We start from the raw sequence: 23,858 nt of genomic DNA, 5'->3' as shown, positions 1-23,858 counted from the left end.
GATTAATGGGTGTTATAAATCAACCATTATAGCAGTATTGAAAAGATATATATAAATTACTCAGAACTTTAAAAAAAGAACACAGGGTTTTATTAAATAAAACCTGCAAGATGAGTGTGCTTTAATTCCCTGGAATTCATAACATTTTAGAAGATAATTCCAAAGCTATAATTTTGTTCCTTTTTAATTCTGGGTGTATAAACAGAGCTATTGTTCATCTTCCTTTAACAATGCAAATGTAAAAGGTATTCTTGTAAGACACAACCCTGATCTGACTGATTAGCTGAAAAGCAGATTTCTATCACACAAACTCTGCTTATAAGTGCAAAAATATATCTTAAAGTTAGCTTTATAAATAATCGCTAAAAGTTAATATTTCAAAGTTATAAGACCTTAGGTAAGTCATAAAGATGGATGGCCTCAGTTTCAACATCTGTAAAATGAGAAGACTGTTCTAAAATAGCATCTAGAATCCCTTCTTGCACAAATCTATGATGACACGAACATCTACTAATACCACATTTTATTCCATGATGAAGCTACTTTCACATACTATTGATAAATACTGTATTTTTGTCAGGGGGAGGAGTTGTGTTATGAGATACCACATATTGATAGGTCACTTCTGTTCTTTACTATTTCTCAATTTTCCAAGGGGTCACTTGAAAAGAAAAATTGGGAACTACTGTCTTCACAATTTATTAAAATGAACCACATGCCCAGAAATATACTTTGAAGTTTCTCTTCGTGTACATCTCTATTTATTACATAAACCACAACTGTATTTCTATGAGTGACTCTCAGCATTCTTCCATTAGCAAACTGCTGGCATGACTTTCTCCTAAATGAGAATTATAAATTATACCTCTTACCACTTTTTTCCTCAAGTACATTTTCCTAATATTTAATTTATAAATCATTTCCCAGATGAATTAGTAATAAATGGTTGAAGGCGGCAGACAGGTCTCCAACAGGAAAGCATCATGCTTGCTGTTTACTGGGAGACCTCATTAAAAAGGCATCAAGAGAAAGCAAAATAAAAACAACCTTATGAACCTTTGTAATTTGTCTCCAGAGATATGTAGGTCTCAGGATATCAATACAGAAATGCCCTAGTCCAAGCCTCCTCTTAGACTGTACAGAAAATATCCACTTGGTGATATACTGTATGACACACATGTTTGTAATCAGAATAAAAAACAAACAAAAAATAAGTGCTACTTGATTTCAGATACTTTCTTCTTAAAACATTTGACATAGTATGACCATTATAATCCTTTTAATCCACCATGCTGCTCATAAATGAAGTTTAAATGTCACAAATATTTACCATGTGCATAGACATACACAGATATATACATACATGTATTATTAGGGGTATGATTACCAACAGTTTAGATTCATCACTTGCAGAATATTACATTAAGGGAAGATTTATTTTATATATTGATTCGTTTTTTAATTTACCAATTTTGAAATGGTATATTTTCTTAAAGTCTCGTCAGGATGGGAATAACTGTTCATGATTGCATTTTTCTGTTATCCATCATACAACAGAACAACATTTTGACAAATTTGGGAAATTATTTTTAACATACAGCTCTATTTCCACTTTCTCATGACCAAAGTGGGGGTAATATTCCAAATGACAGAGGAGGAAGCAAGTCCAAAGTATGTGGTCAGGCAGTACCTGAAGCTAAGACTGCAAAAATATAGACACAATACCCAAATCTCTCTCGGGTGTTCTTTATATTTATTCCCTTTATGATTTTTATATGTTTTTGAGGCATTTTTCCATAGGTAGATTTATGGAAGTTATGTTCTGAAAGTTATCAGATCTTGGTTTATCCCTAGAACAAGTGATTATAAACTGATTAGCCAAAACAAACAAAAAAAAATTCCTTGTAAAACCTGAAAGTATGTCAGATCTCAGCATGATTCTTTAAATATATTTGGGTTTCTCAGAAGCTACTTGACAATTGATTAATCTCAATTTTTTTCTTCCGTTTCAAGCTAAATAAATTACAAGTAAAAATAACACCTTTATGAACCTTCTCTCCAGATGCAAATATGCCTGTAATCTTATTAATCAAGCATTTATTCCCACCACTTTCAAAATACTAATACATGAACTAAATTTTCCTTTGTAAATTGTTATGTAAAAACTCCATAAATAAAAGTTGTTAACCTCAATATATAAGTTAGAAAGAGCTGCTTCATGCAAAAAAATTCTAATAAGTAAAGCTGGAATTTAAGACTTTTGATTCAAATTTGTAGTTCCTCATTCTGAGTTCATCTCCTGGTAAGAAGGCTTAAATGTCTACCTGCTATATCATGTTTAAAATTCACAGTAAGTGAATCTGAATAAGTACTAAAAATGGGGAAACCTAGGCTTAATAAAGTTAGATACGTTTTGCTAATACCTAAATACCTTAATAAAATTAGGTAAGTTTAAAGTGGTAGAACCACCTTTATACCACTTCAAAGCAATTGATATTAACTATTAGGCTACATTGTCTCTCGAAATTATATTTCACATACTTTGACTGTAAGAGGCTTTGTATTGTTAGGTCAACTTTACAGATAGGGAATGTGAGGCTCGAAAGAGGTATGTTGTACAATATTACAAAGCTAGTTAATAAGAAAGCCAGAGTTTTTTTTAAAAAATTACTTTATCTTTTTAAAAATTACAAAAATAGTACAGTGAATTCCCACATACTCTTCACCCAGTTTCTCCAAGGTTCATAACCATAGCACAATTATCAAGACAGGGAGAAAACTATAAACTTTATTTGAATTTTTATCAAAGTTTTCACTAATATCCTCTTCCTGTACCATACGATGATACAATAAAGAATGATGTTATTTTATACAGTGTCCCTCATTTTAGGTTTGCCTACTGCAGCCTCATGATTAGACTGAGGTTATACACTTTTCACAAGAATACTGCAGAACTGATATGCCCTTCTCATTATGTCGTGTCAGGGATACATGATGTCAAAATATCTTATCATTGATATTAAACAAGATCACTTGATTAAGGTGGTATCTTCTGGGTTTTTCCAACATAAAATTGAAAACTTCCCCTTTATAACTGTGAGGAAATACTTTGAGAGTAAGAAATGTTTGTTTTTCTTGAACTTTTATCCACGAATTTTAGCATCCCAGGAATCTTGTCTCCAAAGTTTTCTTCCTCTTTTTTTTTTTTCCTTCTTCTTTTTTAGATAAGATCTTGCTCTGTCATCCAGGCTGGAGTGCAGTGATGTGATCTCTACTCACTGCAAACTTGACCACGCAGGCTCTAGCCTCTAGCAGTCCTGCCACCTCAGCCTCCTAAGTAGCTAGGACTACAGGCAGTTACCACCGTGCCCAGTTAATTTTTTTTTTTTTTTTTTTTTTTTTTTTTGTGGGTAGAGACGAGGTTTTGCCATGTTGCCTAGGCTGGTCTTGATCTGTCAAGCTCAAGTCACCTATCTCAACCACTCAAATTACTGGTATTACAGGTATGTGCCACTATGCCCAGCCATTATCATAGTTTTTAAATTTTCTTTATTCCTTCTATAATTCATTTATTAATTAGAATTGTTCTGAAAGAAAGAGCTGATCGTTATTTCTTATCTATCTCTCTTTCTATCTATCTGTACCAGTATGGGTTTGTATTTATTTTATTCTATGGGTTAAATAGTTATAGTTATTAATTGGGTTGCTCCTATTTTCCAGCTTTGGCCATTGGGGGTTCTTTCAGGTCAGCACCTGTGTTCTTTGACATGCTCTCTGTCTGAACACTTTTTAATTTTTGGTGCCAAAGCTCCTCCAGGATTATCTTGTATTCTGGTTACCCTAGATTTGGAATCAGCTACTTCAAACAGCCTTTGAAGAACTGGTATTTAAATACCAGGATATGATTTCTAGGTATGCTCATTGCTACTGGGTTATAATTAATTTCAAGCTCTTACCAAACAAAACTTGAAAGTATATGTACCATACTGACCAAAAGCCAGGCATTTAATCCATATGTTTTTACTTCCCCAAACAATTTCTGCTCCTGACCTGAAACTGGATTCATAAATTGGGAAGAAATACAGAAAGAATAAGTCAATTACATAAATAATGAAAACAGAGAGTACAAAATAAGAGCTTGCTATCTTTTATTATATTAAGCACTAGCAAATGTACTTTACGCTGAGAAGAACTCTGATACACTTTAAATTATACTCCCTGTGAATCTGATAAAACCTTTTAAACTTGGTCCCTTTGCTTTCTCATCTAAGAAATGGGGATGACTGTCTCCATCCCATTTAGATACCATGGAAATCTAGTAAATTCTAAACAACATTATTTTAGGGGTAAATGACTGATCTGAAAACGCTTAATGCAAAAAAAAAAAAAATTACTGAGATGTTACAGGCCGAATTCTAGAGCTGTCCCTCAAAGGCTCCCATTTACCGATTATCCTATCAAATATCAATATAAGTATTGCTGTGCAAGGAATTTGCAGATAGAATTAAGGTGATTAACTAGCTGACTTTAAAACAGGGAGATTATCCTAGATAATCAGCTAGCACAGTTTAATCATATGAGTCCTTACAAGCAAAACGGGAAGACAGAAGAGCCTCCTTCAGAAGTATGTGGAGGAGACGGGGAAACAGGACAGATGAGGTAGAAAGAGAAAGCAGAGGGAATGTGAGAACTCTATCCGTCACTTCTGGCTTTGAAGAGAGCCAGAAGCCAGGGTATGAGAGCAGATGCTGGGAGCTGAGAATGACCTCCAGCCAAACACCAGTAAAAAGTGAGGGCCTCAATCCTACAATCACATCCTGCTGGATACTGCCAACAGCTTGAATGAGATTAGAAACACATTTTCTCCTACAGCTCCGGGAAGGGGAAAGGCCTGTCATGACCTTGCTTTAGGCTTTGCGAGACCCTAAGGAGAGATCCATTCTGTGTTTACACATCTCTCCCATAAAAACTGTAAGCTAATAAATGGGTGTTGTTTTAAACCACTAAATTTGTGGTAATTCATTAGTGCAGCACTAGAAAACAAATACATGAGGTTTCTGCAGAAGAAAAATGATTCAGAGAAATGAAACAATTCTTTTCATTATTTATGTCAACTATAGAGCCTCGTGCACAATAACCATTGTTGAAAGATAATACAAATCAGAAATGTCTGATGGGAAGAAATTGAGAAAGTATTGTATGGACAATCTACACTCATAGGGTCTACTATGTAGTTCCATGGGTTTCAAACCTACCTATACCCATTTTCTGAAGAGCAGCATGATGATAAAGCAGAAATAATTCTAGGTTTGAAATTGAAATCTCAATGCAGGCTCTATCAATGACTAGCCAGGTAACTTTTGGCATTTCATCACCTCTACACCCGAAGTTTGACATCTTTGATATGAGTATAAAAATTAACTATGTTGGCTTAGATGCAATACTATAAATGAAAGTTCTTTGTAGTTCAAAAATATGCAAACATCAGCACTCTAGAGTACATTATTTGGTGATTCTCAGAAACCACAAAATTAACAGCTGATAATCAGATTAGCCTACACTACTAATTTACTAGAGTGATTTACAATTACTCAGTGCTTATCTTATGGTATACATATTCTTTTACTTTGAGATTACACAAGAAATATATTAGAAGGTAGTTGAGATTTACCGGAAGAGCAGGGATGGAGGGATGGGAAGATCCAGAGTAACATCATGGTCATCCCAAAGTTTTTGAGTAAAATCAGCAGTAAGTTAAGAAAAGTCAGACAGAAAAGAAAAAAATAATGCTATGTTCCTTGTTATGTGTTGAATTGTATCCCCCTGCAAATTAATATATTGAAGTCATAAATCTCAGTACCTTAGGATGTGACCTTTTTTGGAAATAGGGTCACTGCAGATATAATTATGAGATTATATCTAGTGTAAGGGATGAGGCCATATTGGAGTAGAGCAGGCCCCTAATTAAATATGACTGGCATCCTTTAAAAAGAGGAAATTTGGACATAGACTAGTATTTAGGGAGAATGTATAAGAAGTTTTAAGCAGAGCTCAGGGTGATACAAGCCAAAGAAGGCCAAGGATTGCGAGCAATCTACCAGAGCCAGAAGAAAGGCATGGAACAGATGCTCACAGACCTCAAAAGAAACAAACATTGCCGACACCTTGATCTCTGACTTCTAGCCTGTAGAATGATGAGACAGTAAATTTGTCAATTGAGCTACCCAGTTTGTGGCAGCTCTAGGAAATTAATACACTCCTCTATTCAAAAGATACAATACACAAGGTACTATTGCAATCACAGCAATTTGTACTGCATAAGGTATAACCCACTTAAAGAACTGTTGTATACCTTAGGTATATTAAATTTCTTAGAAAAACACTGTACCATAAAGAAGGTGGGAATTGCTATTACTCTATTTTATAAGAAACTAGTGAATATAAGACACATTGAGAGGCTTAGATAAAATCAGAGGTGGAGGAAAGAATAAAGAGGGATGGCAAATGAGTACAAAAATACAGATAGAAGGAAAAAGATCTAGTTTTCAGTAGCACAAATAGCGTCACTAGTTAACAATTTATTGTATATTTCAAAATAACTGAAAAAGTTGAATTCAAATGTTCCTAATACAGAGAAATGATAAATGCTTGAGGTGATGTATATCCCAATTACCCTGATTTAATAATTACACATTGTATGTTTGTTTCAAAATAACCCATGTATGCCATTAATATGTACTACTTTATGAATTCATAAATACAAAAAATAAAAATCTAAAAAAAAAATCAGAGATGCAGAAGGAAAAGACTTGAACCTGACACTTTTAAGTTTAAATCTACATCTCCTTTCCAAAAATTTGGCCAATTTTTTTTTGGTTCAAGTCCTAATATTTATGCTTATAGAAGAGATTCTGTCAAACAGAAAAGATTTGGGAGTTCAGTTCTCAGACTGCATGTTGGGGACATGATAAAATCGCATTCAATTCAGCTGCAAGGGAGATTTGGGGCAGAACCCTGAAGGAACAGGATAGCTGTCCTAGTGAGGCAGTTTCCGTAAGTGTGTTGTCTTGATGAATTCGTCAAACCAACCTGTTTGAGCTACTCAAATACGGTTCTAGCAGAGCCCATGTCATAGATGTCATCTTTGTCTGATTGTTTTATTACTAGTCCAGCAGACGTTCTTTGCCCCAAGAGGAGCTCTAATATATTTTAAATTCTATGCTTAGCTCCTCTGAGAAACTAAAAATCCAGGTATTATTTTGCCAGCAAACAAAACTGCTTTGGTAGGATTAAAATATTCAATCTCTTGAGCTTTCAGTTAAAGTTTACCTGATAATGCACTGAGGTGAACAAACAGCCACACTTGTGTGGTGAAAGTTTTAAACTCTACAAAGTTTTGCAGCTTATCTGAACAGCAAACTATTATTAGCTATAGAAACAACAGATTTGGAATCCCTGATGAAAACTTCAAACCATGTGCATTGTTCACTCTGAGTAAGAATGAAATAATTCTTCCTTTTCTTGTTTGCCTCCCTAGCCTTGAATTACTCAGATTGTCTTCATCAATCAAGTCATTTGAGAAAACCAGAAAAGCCAAAACATCAGAAACCTATTATTATTTTACAGAAAAAAGTAAAATTTTAAGTTGTGAAATAATTTACACACAAAAACATAATAAAGTGAAAACTTTTTTATTATCTTAACTTCTATACTGATGCTCCAAAATAGCTACAAGCTACATTATCTACAAATACCTGGGAAATTTCTGAATGTCAGCAGGGACAAGTAGATCGATCTGACTAGAGGAAATATGGTGCACTAAAAAGGACATTATAAAAGAAGTCAGGAGACCTGATTCTGTGTCTGACTCCTTCCCTAGCAGGCTCTCTGACCTTGAGAAACCTCTTGAGGCCTATCTCCCCATTAGTGGAATTAACAAAATATTCTCTAAGGTTCATTTCTAATATAAAATTATGAGATCCAAAGAACATAAGGCAAATATTCTGCAAAGGCTACTAAGAAGAAAGTCTTGATTGTAATTTTGTTAAATTTGGAAAATAACCTAATTCTGTAACACAGGTGATTAAAGTGGGATCATTCTATTTCAATATCTGGTATATGTACCTGAAAGGTGGAAGGTAGAGCAAAAATTAAGATGAAGTGATTACTTACTATGTGCATAAATGAGTAATGTGCTAGTTTCCCAACACACTCCTATCCTATACGAATCCTAACAAGTAAAGTATAATGATGTTCCTCAAGAGGGTTAATTTCAAACCAGTGAAGGGGTGTGAATAATATATTTATATATAGTAACATATATAAATTTAGAAATTGAAAGTTGAAACATAGAGCAGTATTTCTCCTATTATGTACAGCATAATCCAAATGACTTCAAAGTTGTGATGGGAAAACATGAAATAAAAGCCATCACAAAGTTAGCTTATCTGCTTATAGGGTACAAGACTTCAAATATTTTATTTTTAAAATTATAATACTCATGGCTTTTGCACCACTACTCATACATAAGAACATTACCTTGTTACTAAACCTACATTTGGCATCTTTTTATTTGATTTATTGAACTAACACGCAGAAGCTGAGCTGTAGTGTTTATTTTCCTAAGTATCTACAGAAATACAAATATGTACCAAGTGGCAGGAGGAAGAGTTCATGGTAAGCATGTGATTCAAAATCTTGCAATAAAAGTCAAGGAGGAGGAAAAAAAGACACACACACACCCCACATATAGAAACACATGTATATATTTCTTTCATGTGTGTGTATATTTGTGTGTATACATATATATTATGAAAACACGGAGAAAACTTCAAAATAGCACAGAAACAAACTTCTGGATTTGTGATCCTGTAAATGTTTAAAGTAGAAAAATACTATTTAATGGCAGGGTTACTCAGGAAAGCTTCATAAATGAGGTAGGTCTTGAAGATGAGAAAGTGCTGCATTGCTGAAGGCAGAAGAATGTCAAAATCCTTACAGGACTGATATTCATTTATAGAGGTTAGTTACATAAATATTTCTTAGGAAAACCCAAGCTCATAATTAGTCTTGGTTTGTCTGTCCACATTAAATTATACTACATTGCATACAGTTATATTTCTTCCTGAATTATTTCGTAAGTAATGAAATCACTCACATCTATTGATTGTATCTGAAGAAAAATGCAGAGGTTACTCTTTACAAGTAGATTTCCACCACAGCATGATTATGTGGTAAGCTAGTAATGAGGAAACCATTTGATTTTTTACTCTTCATTGGAATAAATATATATTTAAATAAGATTCATGGTTACTCCACTTAGAATCCATATAACATACCAAATCCATTATTAACCCAATCTAGAAACAATTGAAGTGATTTTAGGGAAGCATAAACCTTCCTCATATCATACGTGAACATAGTAGTAGATTTATTGAGTGTTTAGTATATGGAGGGCAAATACTATCTTACATGTGTTATCTCATTCAATTCTCACAATAATAAAATGAGATAATTAACATTTTCATTTACAAATGGAGAAAAAAAGAGGCTCAGAGAACTTATGTAACTAGTAACAGCTAGTAAGGAGCATAACTTATTCTCAAAAACAGCTCTCTCTCACTCCATTCTGAAATGAGAAGTAAGTGAATCCTAAGGTATCCCACAGAAAAAGAAACAAACAACAACAAAAAAACCACTTTCATCCACAACATTATCACAGTCTTGAAACTATGGTCACAAAAGTTATAATGGCTCAAACTTACAGGGGCAAAAATGACATAAGACCCAGAGATAAGGAATCTTTGCCCTTGCCCTGCCAGAACAGAAAGTGACCCCAGAGAAACTAATACAGATACTGGGTGGGGAAAGCCAGAGCTCTAACCAAAAGGATACATTTTTTTTCCTCTTTTCTTTCCTTTTCCCCCAATTCAATAGCTCTTTCTTGTTTTAATGACCAGGTTGGGCCAAAGGATATTTTATGTATGTTGCTTTCTCCCCAAATGCTACCCGATTCCTGTTACCATATGGGTTTTAAACCTACCGTCTTTGATTGGGCCAATTTAAAACTTAAGATGCATCTAAAAAAATCAATATCTGGAAAGACCTGAACCTTCAAATTCTACAGTTTATTGCAAATACAAATATATAATTCAAATCTCTGATAAAATTGAAGGTAGGAGATCAAAATAAGTTAGCAAAACTGAAAGGAGAATGAGCCCCTTCATTTGTAATCAAGTGCAGATCAAACTCATTTCCAAGTGTTTTAGAGATCTCTCAGTTCCGTGGTATACACCCCAACGATGCGCCAGAAATTGAATTTTAGAGATGCTTGAGTTATAAAAATGATTTTGCTTTAATTCTGAACCAAATTTCATAGTCTTTGATGCACTGTTAATTCAGGACTGAATCTACCCTATGTCTCACACACAGTCTACTCAACACAGCACTGACCAAACCTGTCTGTAGTAAACTTACTTCTACCTAGCTTTTCCCCATCAATGGCAATATAATGAATCAATCTCTCATATAGAAAGTAAATTCAGAAAAATATTAATTTTTAATGGTAGCTGTTGGCCAATAATATTAATGAATTGAAAATAGTACCATATTAAATATGAAACAATTTCAAGTAATTGCCATTCTAATGAATTTTTGCCCCTAATTTGCATATAGAAAGCAATTAATTTAAAATAGAAAACGAATTCTTTCACACTAAAGAAGAAATATTATCTTTTGTTTTTGTTGTAATGAGTCATACAATTATGTGGCACAATCTATTTCTTTCAGAAAACTTTTTGGATATAAATCCTATTCTTTAAGTATACTTAAAAATTTTCATAATTTTGGATTCACTGTTATTTATTTTTCAAGTGCTAATATATCACACCTTTGCCTCTCGGACCTAATGAAAACCATCTCTGCTTTTAATATTTTAACTTCACAGAGTTCAAGCAAAATTTTAATTTGTCAGTTTCTTAAAACTGACTATACAGAAACAGTAGAGCATAATCAAGGTACTTTTATCACTCAAGCCATTTTCATGTTTAGCCATTTTTTAATAGAATGAATATACTCTTCATTTTCTTAGACCAAATTCAACCCCATAAAATTATTCGTTAGAAAACGTAATCTGTTTAAGTCAAAGAGCACTGGGATTGCTATGTGTGCTCAGAGTAACAGAACTGCTGAAATTTCTATGAATAATATGAAAGTTTGCAGAGATTTAGCAAACTAATTATTTCTAAATAATCTCCAAATGGCTAAGCTAGTGAAACGGAACACATTTATTTTAGCATAGCTAACCCCAACGTATATTTCTACTTGGTTAGAATTTCTATTCATAGAACCACCAATTCAAAATCACTGGCTAGATCAGAGCATTGGTTTTACTTCCTTCTTTATATTGCAATGCTGAGCAGTGTGGCATCTGTAATATTAGCTACATATTGCAGTCTGCATTTGATAGAATCAGATGTATGTATATGTGAAGAGCAAAATTCTAAAATTTTCAAAAACTGCTAAAAAATATTACACATGAGACTACTTGTGCTCACAAAATAGAAGAGAACTGAAGCTTATAAATTTTTTTCTTCAGAACATTTAAAAATAAAATGACATTACATATTAAAGACAGAACCAAAGAAAACTGAGAGTTATCATCAAGTATTAAAGCTAAGTACCCTAACAAAACAAAAAAGGAAAAAACAAAAACAAAACCAAAAAATTCAAACATTTTTAGCTCTTGCTTCAAAGAATTTAAGAGCTGTAATTCGCTTAAGAAAAATAAGATACTTACTATATCAGATGTCTGCTTTCAACATATACTTTAAAGTATCTTTAGCACAACTTCAATCCATGGTGCATTATTTATTTCCCCCCTAACAGCAGGAGAGATGCAAGATGTTCCAAAGCTTTACTTTCAGTTTTCTTCAACCACAGTCTTTTATATGCCCTGTTATTTGCTTCAGCATCTACGAAACAACTCCATCCTTCAAAACAATCAAAACCCTTGAAGCAATCCACATCTGCTTCCTTATACTGAATTTTAAATCTAATCACACACAAAAATATCCTTTACTTTGTATTTTACTTCAGAAAGTTTAGTGGGTTGAATATTCTAAATCCCACAACATACCACTAAATGGTAAGAATTACATTACAGCAGCTCCTTAGATTATAACTGATAAGGTGAGGCTTTTGCATTTATATTGGGTTCTGAGGAGCTGATGCCATATCAGCCTAATAATTAATAATTCATGGAACCAAATTACAGCCTTAGAAGGAAACAGCTACTTTGACTAGTTCTTTCATAATCTTCTGATTTATGTATGACAGCACAGAAGAGTTCTAGGAGAGGTTAATCCAAAAAAAAAAAAAAAACCAGACATAACACTTGAGTTTTAAAATTAAAATTAGTACTGCCTTTGCACAAGCTGGATTTGTTGTGGCATCATGGGAACTCTATCTTTTTAAGCAGTTAATTCAAATGGGTTCATTTAAAATGAGGATCTGGCTCGTGAGGATTTCCAAAGTCCAGAATGTGGGAGGGTGGGTAGGGGACAGTAAAGCCAATTTGAGGAGTACTTTGGGCAAAAAAAAAAGGGCATTCTCCCAACTGTTTTCATGTAGTGGTCTTTAACATGGTTTCTGAGAAGACAATATAGGTCCAATCTACCCTATATCTCATTATCTTTCATACTTAAAAACAGGCCAAGCTGGGTGCATTGGCTTATAACTGTAATCCCAGCACTTTGGAGGGCCATGACGTGCAGATGGCTCGAGCCCAGAAGTTTGAGACAAGCCTGGGTCACATGACAAGATTTTATCTCTACAAAAAATACAAATAATTATCAGGGTGTGCTGGTTGATGCTTATGGTCCCAGCTACTTGGGAGGCTGAGGTGGGAGAAGCACCCGAGCTTGGGAATTCAAGGCTGCAGTGAGCTGTAATTGTGCTGCTGTACTCCAGCCTGGGTGACAGAGTGAGCTTTTATCTCAAAAAAAAAAAAAGAAATACAAACAGACCTGTAAGGAACATGGTTACCATGCATGTGCTATGTGGTGTTCCTATGTGTTTGTGCTCATTCCTACACAAACATGAGGGTATACACAATAATTCACATGTAGTAGTTCCTTCAACACATTAACTACCTATAAGCTATACAGCTTAATAATCTTAAAGATTATTTTTATTGAGAAGTACTTCGTGTACAGTAAACCACAAAAATCTAAAGCACATAGTTTTGGCATAGAATACAGCCATAAAAAGGAATAAAATCTTGTCATTTGAAGCAACACAGATGCCACTGGAGCATCCAAGTTGGAGCATCCAATTGGAGGCCATTACTCTAAGCAAATTAACTGAGGAAAAGAAAAACCAAATACCACATGTATTCTCTTATAACTGGGAGCTAGACACTGGGTACACATGGACATAAAGATGGGAAAAATGGACCCTGGGAACAACTAGGGAGGAGAGGAAAAGAGTGGGGCAAGGACTGAAAAACCACCTATTCAGTACTATGCTCACTACCTCAGTACTATTCAGTACTATGGGTGATGGGATCAGTCATACCACAAACTCAGCATCAGGAAATATTCACATGTAACAAACCCCACACAATGTACCATGTGATCCTAGAAGCTGAAGTTTAAAAAGAAAGTGTATAGTTCAATCCATAACCCTATTAAGATGTAAAATATTTTATTACTCTAGGAAGTTCCCTTGTATTCTTTCCTTGTCATATTCTGCCCTCAAAAGAATGGCTTACCTCATTTCTTGCACTATAGATTAAGTTCCCATATCCTGGTGTTATATGTGAATACAAAAAGTATATATTTCCTTATGTATGGCTTCCTGTACTCACCATGTATTAAGATTCATTCATGTTGCCATTTTTAACTGCTGCATAATATTCCACTGTATGAATAAACAACAGTTTATATATTCTGCCACTGAGGAACACCTAAGCTGTTTCCATTTTTTGCTACTTTGAATAAAGCTATTAACATTCTGGCTGGGTACGGTGGCTCATACCTATAAATACAGCACTTTGGGAGGTCGAGACGGGCAAATCACTTGAAGCCAGCAGTTCAAGACTAGCCTGGCCAACATGATGAAACCCTGTGTCTACCAAAAATACGAGAGTTATCTGGGTGTGGTGGAGGGGGCCTGTAACCCAAGCTACTCAGGAGGCTGAGGCAGGAGAATCACTTGAACCTGGAAGTCAGAGGTTGGAGTGAGCTGAGATTGTGCCACTGTACTCCAGGGTGGGTGACAGATGAGACTCTTTTTAAAAAAAAAAAAAAAAAAAAAAAGTTGAATATAAGGGTTGTTGTAGACACATTTTCATTTATTTTGTAAAAATTCCTTTGTGTATAAACATAATGGCTGAGTCATAGCAAAGATGTATTTTAGCTTTTTATAAAACTGTCAAGCCCTTTTTCAAATTAATTGCACCAATATGCTCTGACTCATAACATATGAGAGTTCTAGTTGCTCCACATACTTGCCAGTGTTTGTTACTGTCAACCTCTTTCATACTAGACGTTTTAGTGGATACATATTGGCATTCCATATGGTTTCTATCTTCAGTTCTCTTGTAACTAATGATGTTGCACACTTTTTTTGATGTGCACATTGATATAAAGCTCAGTTTTCACTAACTGTTAATAAAGTAGACTTGAGGTTAGAAATAGATCAAAAGGAGATTTTCCACATAAGTCTCCATGGTCTTTGAATCAGTCCATTTATGAAATTCCATATTCTCACCCCGTTAGGTCTAGCCCCTGTCCCTCTGATCAGATATTGTTCCTGTTAACACAGAAACCCTAAAATCTGCCTACTCCATCTCTAGTGGCTTCCTTTACTCTGGATTGATAATATTATACCTTTTTTTTCATTCATTCAAAAAAATTTCCTTTGTATACAAAAACACACACTCTCCAAATTCATGTTCATTAATATGTCTAAAATTTAGCTTTCACTGGTAAGCTTTGGATTAAAATAAACTGGTGTTTGATTATATGTGGGTAACCCTCAGTGACACTGAAGTCTTACTTTTCTTATTTGAAGGTGGGAATAATATTAAAAGTAATGGCAAAAACCACGATTACTTTTGCACCAAACTAATAGTTGTCTCCTAGGGTTAGGAGGATTAAAACAGATCATTGGTATAAAACATATCTAGACCTACAAAGAGCAGTGACAATGAGGGAGGTAGTAGCAATAGTGATTCCTACTACCCTGTCTAAAAGTTATCTCAGTTCATACTGGTCATTATGCTATTTGAGCGGCAGTGATTCTTTCCTATCTTTCCTTGATTTCTTTAGGTATATGATTTATCTTCTCATAGCTTCAGTGATAAAGATGGTAATACTTAAAACTTCACAAGATTTATGTAAGGATGATAATAAAAGACTGAGGTAATATGATTTGAAATGTTTATTATTATACTCCATGTAATCCCACACATTAACTTAGGCTCATATACACGTATTAATATTTTTGTCAAGTGAATATCTCCCTAGAGTGAAGATACATAGTATTTCTCTATCTATATAAGTAGAGTAGAATAGACAGAAATGTAATTTATATACATCTGTGAAAAACAGAAACACACTAAAAAGAAATGACTGATTAGTATCCGCCATATACTATTAAAAGGTAGAAAGAAAGCCTCAAGACACCATGACAAGATGATGAGTGTTATACATTAAATTGTATCTCTCATAATTCACATGAAGTCTGAATCTTTAGCACTTCGGAATATGACCTTATTTAAAAATAGGGTCATTACAGGTATAACTTGCTAAGATATGGTCACTGAGGTGTGCCCTAATCCATTACTACTGGTATTCTGATAAATATGGGAAATGTGGAGACAGACACATATACTCAGGAAGAATACCATGTGAAAATGAAGACTACAAGCTGTAACCCAAAGATTCCAAACATTGCAGGCAAACTACAAGAAGGTACAAGAATGGGACTGATCAGTGACTCACAGCTTTCAGAGGTAACCAACTTGCCAACACCTTGGATTTTGGCCTTCTAACACCCAGAAATGTAAGACAATAAACTTCTGTTGTTTAAGCCACCCAGTTTGTGGTACTTTGTTACAATAGTCCTAGGAAACTAATATAATGGGTAAGCCAAGAGTTCCAGCAACAGGTACATGTACAAAGTTTTAGTTAAATAGGAGGAGTGAGATTTGGTGTTCTATTGCACAACATGGTGACTCTAGTTAAAAATAATGCATTGTATATTTCAAGATAGCTAAAAGAGGACTTAAGATGCTCTCATTGCAAATAAATATTTGAGGAGGTGGATATGCTAATTATCCTGATTTAATCACCTCACAATGTATACATGTATCAAAAGATCACACTGCACCCTATATATACAAATATTTGTAATCTAAAATAAAATAAATGGAAACAAAAAGAGAAACTACAGAGAATCTCCTTGACCATGAAGACTTTGTTTATATTCTTAATCTGGTAACAAGGTATAATAAGTAGTAAGCCAACCAGAGACAGTTAATGAACACAATTTGCTGGATAATTAGCATTTGGCAGAGAACAGAGATTGCAAAGGAAGTGTTGGAGGTCCTTAAGCCAGGACAGGACAAGCTAAGTCTGTATGAAATCACCAAATCTATACCAGAGGAAAGCTGATTATAGATTTCCTGAAGAGACAGCCTCACAGGGAATGACATGAGAGTTGTTTTTGCTTCCTTGACACTAGCTTGTCCTTACAGAAGATAGCCAAATGGATTTGGGAAAGCTGAGAAACAATGGGCAGGATCTGATTCAGCATTTCTGATCTGGGTTCATGTAGCAACATTTTACTTGGCTTGGTGCTACTTAGCAGGGTGCAATTTGGAGATGGTTCAGTTCTAATCTGAGCTCCTTAAGAAGCAGCCACAATAATTCTAACACATTGAATAAAATGAGTTGAATAAAAACTCACCGTAGCACTTTATGTAGCTGTCCATATTTGTCCCATTTAAAGAGTAGGCTGGAAGCCCCTATTCAAAGAAGCTTCATTACTACTTTTCCAAAACTGATGGGACATTAGAATGCATTCAATGGGCGATCCTGGGTCAAAATAAAAAAGCTAGCTACTCTACGTTTTTGTGATCAAGAATAGTCTTTGATTCTCAAAAGTTTATGGGAGAAATAGCTCCGAGCTCAGAATTCTTGCTGGGTCATGTAAACGTCCAATGCAAAGCTTTTGTAGTCAGTTCTCTTTCTCAATCTAAATTTTACACTAACTCACTTGGCATTACAATATAAACATCACTTCTGTTTCATCCTTTATTTATTATGCCCCTCCCCCCAACAAAAACAAGGCTCAAATCACTCTGATTATATTTTGCAGGGGATATGTTGGATGAACATGAGTTAGTAAACTAAACTGGGATATCTGGTTTTGCTCTGTGGCTCTATTATTGTGGACAGCTACTTCATTGTATTCTTCATACAGTACCAAAGCTTTTCCATTTTCTTTGAGTTTGTCATGGCTTCATATATTGCATTTGATAATGACTCTACCATGTAGAGCCGATATAATACACTTGTAAAAATAGTCATGAAAGGGGCTAGCATGGATTTAATCAGAGAACACGGTGTCAAATGAGCCTAAAATCAGAACACACCAAATGACTCTAACACACTCTTGTTATGCACTCTGTTTCACTCTTCTGCTTCAGTAATTTTTGATTGGATACTGGTTATTATATTTGAAGATATGGCAAGTATCCAACCCCGTAAACAAAGGTGCTTCTCGGATTCTGGCCATTTTATCAGGTTAGCACGATGCACACAGGTAGTGCAGCAGGGAAGGTCAATATTGAGCCCATTACAAACTAAATCTGGTTCACCTATTACAGTCCAGCTATTCCGAATCTGTAAGGAACACCTGCTATTAGAATTTTATGCCAGATAATAACCATCATGAATTCTGCTTTGCACCTCTTATTTTATAACCTCAAAAACATACTTGAAGTACAACATATTTTCTGAAAGAAGAAAATGCCATTTTTGAGCATGTATTATTTAAAAGACACTTAACTGAAGGTTTGAGTTTGCTAATTCACTGAGTAAAAATTCCAAGTACAAGAAACAAATAAAACATCATTATTTAGAAATTAAAGTGGTTTGATGAAGTCTTGGTTATGTGTTCAGCATTATTTCTTTTGTAAAAACTGCTTTAATTCTGCAAACATTGTTTTACGTCAAAGGAAGTTAGGTGGGAAAAGTCTTATTGAGGATATTAATAAATCAGTAGCTGTATAGAAAATATTTAGCATGTATGTTACTCTCAAAGTGGAACACATAAGCTCTACTAGCTTACCTACAATAATTTTAACAGGAAAAGCAAAACTCTTTGATATTCATATCAATTCAACTTGTAAACAAGTAAAACATTAATACTGTATCATGTGTTTTCTTAAGCATATTAAAGGTATACCAGTAATAGTAAAATTGAATAGTAAAATTGAATAGTAAAATTACTACATGCTTAAATTCCCCAATATTATCCAAATGTTAACATTTTACTACACTTTCTCTATCATTTCTATGTCCTCCCTACACACACACACACACACACACACACACACACACACACACACACACACACAGACACACACACACACACACACTTTCTTCCTAAACCCATTGATTGTAAGTTTCAGGCATGACATTTATTTAACCCTAAATGACTTACAGTATGTCCTAAAATCAGAGACATTTTCTTACATAACCACAGTAAAACATCTGAAAATGAACATTTATATAGTACTATTATACAAACACCCTATTCATATTTTTCCAATTGTCCCAGTGATGTTCTTTAAAGCAAAAGCAAATCTGAGGTACTTCACGTATACTTGACATGTCTCTTTAATCTCATTTAATCTTGAACAATTCCTAAAGCTTTATCTTTTATGTTATTGACACTTTTCAATATTACAGGACAATTATTTTGTAAAATTTAGCTTTGTGTGATGTTCCCTCATAATTAGATACTTCTGTGATTTTTTTTTTTTCTTCTCAGTGCAACCTATCAACAAGCTCATAATAGTGGTCTGTCCCATTACTGTCATGCTCCCTTTGATCACTTGATTCAGGTGGTATCTGCCAGGTTTCTTTTCTTTACTGCAAGGTTCTTGTTTTTCTCTTTCTAGGCAATGGGGATAGATCAATGAAGGAGGACAAATAAGATCCATTTTCTCATGGAATATTCATTTTCCCATGGGAGATAGGCCAAAGTAAAAGGAAAGAAAATGAAGAAAAAGGGAAAGAGGAATGAAGGAGGGACAGAAGAACAAATAAATGATAAACTCCCATAAGAGCTATTAGAAAAATAAGATGATTAGTAGTAGAATAGGGATAGTTTACGAAAGATAGTTGAAGAAAGGCCTCTCTGAAGAGTAATACCTTTCTTCTCTAAGAGCAACATAATGAAAAGGCTCCAGCCATGTGAAGATATATCAAGGGGAAGGGTATTCTTGATGGAGGAAACAGGAGGCACAGCATGCAGGGATGAGTTGCAAGAGTTAAATCAGGTTGGTTAGGTTTTGCTGTTTTGTTTTGTTTTTGAGATGGAGTCTCACTCTGTCACACAGGCTGGAGTCCAGTGGCAGTATCTGCAACCTCTGACTCTCACGTTCAAAAGATTCTACCTCAGCCTCCCAAATAGCTGGGACTACATGTGCACACCACCATGCCCAGGTAATATTTTTTGTATTTTCAGTAGAGACGGGGTTTCACCATGTTGGCCAGGATGGTCTCCAACTCCTGACCTCACGTGATCTGCTCACCTTGGCCTCCCACAGTGCTGGGATTACAGGTGTGAGCCACTGTGCCCAGCCTGGTTTTTGCTTTTTGTTTGAGACAGAGTCTAGCTCTGTCATCCAGGCTGGAGTGCAATGGTGAGATCTTGGTTCGCTGCAACCTCTACCTCCCAGATTCAAGCGATTTTCCTGCCTTGGCCTCCCAAGTAGCTGGGATTGCAAGTGTGCACCATGCCCAGGCTAATTTTTATATTTTTAGTAGAGATAGGGTTTCATCACATTGGCCAAGCTGGTCTCCAACTCCTGACCTCCAGTGATCTGCCTGCCTTGGCCTCTCAAATTGCTGGGATTACAGGCATGAGCTACCTTGCCCAGTCATTGGTTAGATAGATTTCTAAATAAGACTGTGTAGGCCATAGTAAGGAGTATGGATTTTATTTTAAGAGTAAGCAAAGGAATGAAATAATTTAGTTTATCCTTGGATAATTCATAGCAGGCTGTGACCACAGTAGAGGAAGAGAGGCCACTGTGGCCTCCTTTATTTACAACATTGTGTCCCAAATCTCAGCTCCTCATCCACTGAAAATGGTACTGCATTGATTCCAGAAGAAAACAATTCTGACATACCTACTTCTTAAACATTTTTGTATTCAGAATATTTAGATTATGAGAGACAGATTAAACATGTATTTAGCATATTATAGCAATAACTAAATTTTTTTTAGCAAATGTATCTACAGGTCATCAGAAATAGTTTGTATTAGCTCTTTCCACATGTAGCTCTCCACTTTAAGTAACTTCTGCAGACAAAACACAAAAATTGTTTCCAAAACATAAATTGTTTAATTTCATATAATCTGGCTCTACTAAGCTAAATTCACAATAAAAGCCTTCCACTTAAATTATAATGCCACACTTAAGTCATTGTGTGAAAACCAAAAACCAATGGATCCAAAATATTATTTTACACATGCTTTTCCAAGAAGCTGACTGTACTCCTCTAGAACTTCATAGCTTGCACGGCACAGAGCAATTTTAAAATCAATTTGATTCACACTTTGTTCTTGGAAAGACCAGCTCTTTGTTTTCTGTCTTCTGATGATACACATAGGTCATATATAATGGGTGGAACATAAGAAATAATGAAGATTAATGGAAGTATATCCCTTAAAACCAGTATCTCAACTCTTCCTGGAAAAACAGCAAAATAAAACAAGAAAACCTGCTTTGAAAATTGGCTTTTTGGAAAAGAGCTTAGAAATGAAAATCAAAGTGAATTTCATCCAGCTATCTTTAGGTTTACGATCATCACATTCCTTATAATTTTTATATTTTTCAAGCGTCTCTATTATTAAATATTTTTCCATATAGTAGATAACCAAATAATAATGTAAACAAATTTCTTAATAAAAAAGCCAACTACATAAATGAAGGAGGATGTCATTATTATATATCAACATAGTCAAAACAAAATAATACAAAATCATACTTCTTTTGATAAAAAATGAATTCACAGTAGTAGCAAATGCTGTACACTAATTTTATTTTTTAAATGTTCTTCTTTTTACCCTTAATAAAGATTTGCCTTAAGTATAATAAAATAACTCATCAGGTTAAATATTTTAAAAGTGACTTGCCAACTACTTCATACCCTTGCATTACCAAAAGCATTTTTAAGGGATATATAGCAAAAATAGACTTGTCACATCTAAGTAACTTTAAATATTTTTAAATATTTAATTCATTTAAATTATTGTATTTTTACTATCAGATAGGTTTTGCAAATTTGAATAATTCCAGATGACACATAAAATGCACATTTATTTATTACTACAGTAGACTATAACTGATATTGGAAGTCACTTTATAACTTATGGTTAGCAAGTACAAAACTCTAACTTCTATTTCTTCCCTTTAGGAAGTTTACCTGAAATAAAGACGCAAAGCCAGCAGATGGAGAGAAAAAGAAGTTCGTAGGTTTGCTACATACATGATTTCTATAATCTCTAAATTGTATGCTTACTTGCAGCTACATCTTATCTCAAATACCTGCAGTAATTATCTCCTACGTGCAATGAAATTTTTTCATTTCTCAATTTATCACTAACTACCCAGTTAATATGTTCTGGTTATAACTGGTCTCAAATAATTTTAAAAGACTTATGTAATACTTAATGAATAATTTGTTGAAATAAGTTTCCCTTTTGTTTCTAAACAGGAAAATGTACCAATTGTCATTACTTTTTTAAATCTGAAAGCTACAAACAGAAATCGCTTTGCAATTTTCATATATCTCCTTAGAAATTTTTTAGCTTCAAACATGTGAAATTTGTTTCTCTTACATAAATGTCTTCGAAGATTACTGCTAAAAATGTAAACATCTTTTCCAACAAATACTTTCAATGTAATATAAACACATATTGCAAACAATGATTTAAACTAATTCCAAGAAACCAGGCTACTGGCATTCTAGGATTTTGCTAGTTAGAGGAACTAGCCCCAGATGGGAAAAGCATTCTTCGTTGTGTGAAGTGATTACAGTAAATAAGGCCCAGAAAGAAAAACTATGGGTTGTACATCTCAAAACTGCAACTTTACCACCTAGTCACTCTGCTGTCGCCACCAAAGGTCAAGCAGACAGCCGTGCAATTTTGAGGTGGGGAAGGAAAATAATCCAGTCAGAATCCAAGCAGAAGTTTAGTTCCATAAGCACCCACTTTGCCCTTCTGGAAACCATGTCAGGCAATGAAATATGAAGATAAATCATACATAGGCCCTTACTTGAGGAATTCTTAATCTAACCAATGTCATAGATATATTGTGACATGACAATTAATAATTAGTATATGCAAGGTATAGTAAGATATAAATCCTATAAAATAGAGGTGGGGTGATAACCTCTCTTTTGAATGTAAAGATAAGGTTTCTCAGGAGTGACTGCTGAGTGAGCATGCACGTACTCATTCATTTATCAAATGCTGATGGAAGATTGTTATAGGTTGAATTGTGTCACTAAAAAGATGTGTTCAAGTCTTAGCCCCTGGGATGTGTGAATGTGACCTTATTTGAAAACAGGGTCTTTGCAAATGTAACCAAGTTAAGTTGAGGTCATTAGGATAGGCCATATCCAGTATGACTTACGTCCTTATGAGAAGAGGAAAAAATTCGAACACACACAGGCATACAGGAAATACAGCCACATGAGGACCGTCCCCTAGAGGTTACAGAAGGAGCACAGCCCTGCCAACACTTAATTTTGGACTTCTGGCCTCTAGAACTGTAAGAGAGTGCACTTCTGTTGTTTTAAATCACCCTGCGTATGGTACTTTGCTATGGCAGGCCTACAAAACTAATACAAGCATCTACTATGAATAAGACACTGGGAATATTGCTGAGGTAATAGTGGTAAAAAGGACAAAAACTCTGTGTTATTGTATAAGTATGCTAATAGGTTGTTCTGTGCAACAAGAATAATATAAACAAAATTATGAACAGGTATTGTTTGTTGTGAGAGTTTTAAGTGATTATGTTACAGTAGAAATTAAAAGTGGGATTAGCAGAAAGGTTAGCAGTAGACAGATTATTTTTAAAATGGTTTGGGATTAATCATGTTGATATGACTTATGGATTATAGTTTAAACTAGAAAAATGGTATGTTTATACTTTTAACAGGCCACTCTGATATCAGCAATTTAATTGATTTGTTCTGGGTAATATCAGGATAGACCAGTTAGGAAGGCAGAGTAAAAGGTGAAACAAGAAAGAAAAGGAGAATCTGAATGGAGGCCGTGAAACCAATGATGACTTTCAGGTCAAATGATTTTGGAAGTCAACCACTGTAGAAAGGGCTATATGAAACCAATGTTTTAAAAAAGAATATTGTTTAAGGCAGTGCACTAATAAAAGAAAAATCTACAAAAAAAAAAAGTTAAAAAAAGATAGGTAAAAAGTAGTCCTTCTATTTAGAAACCAAGGATCCAAGGACATAATGTAGAGGTAACATGAAAACACACACACACACACACACACACACACACACACACACACACACACA

General features: G+C 34.5%; 1 protein-coding gene across 3 annotated transcripts in view; it reads right to left on the bottom strand.

The window, feature by feature from the left end:
• CNTN4 (contactin 4) overlaps positions 1 to 23,858 on the bottom strand; it is a 969,481-nt gene that overhangs the window by 652,116 nt on the left and 293,507 nt on the right. Inside the window, exon 1 of one of the 3 annotated variants that reach the window (XM_032289675.1) lies at positions 11,798 to 12,794. The exons of the other annotated variants lie outside the window; for them this stretch is intronic. The gene's annotated coding sequence lies outside the window, so the exon portion shown is untranslated. Of the gene's footprint in view, positions 1 to 11,797; positions 12,795 to 23,858 lie in introns of those variants that run through there. 3 annotated transcript variants of the gene reach the window in all.

The sequence above is a fragment of the Sapajus apella genome, unplaced genomic scaffold, assembly GCF_009761245.1.
Source record: "Sapajus apella isolate SASKATOON/1434 unplaced genomic scaffold, GSC_monkey_1.0 scaffold23, whole genome shotgun sequence".
Lineage (NCBI taxonomy): Eukaryota > Metazoa > Chordata > Mammalia > Primates > Cebidae > Sapajus > Sapajus apella.
This window is presented reverse-complemented; position numbering and strand designations above follow the sequence as displayed.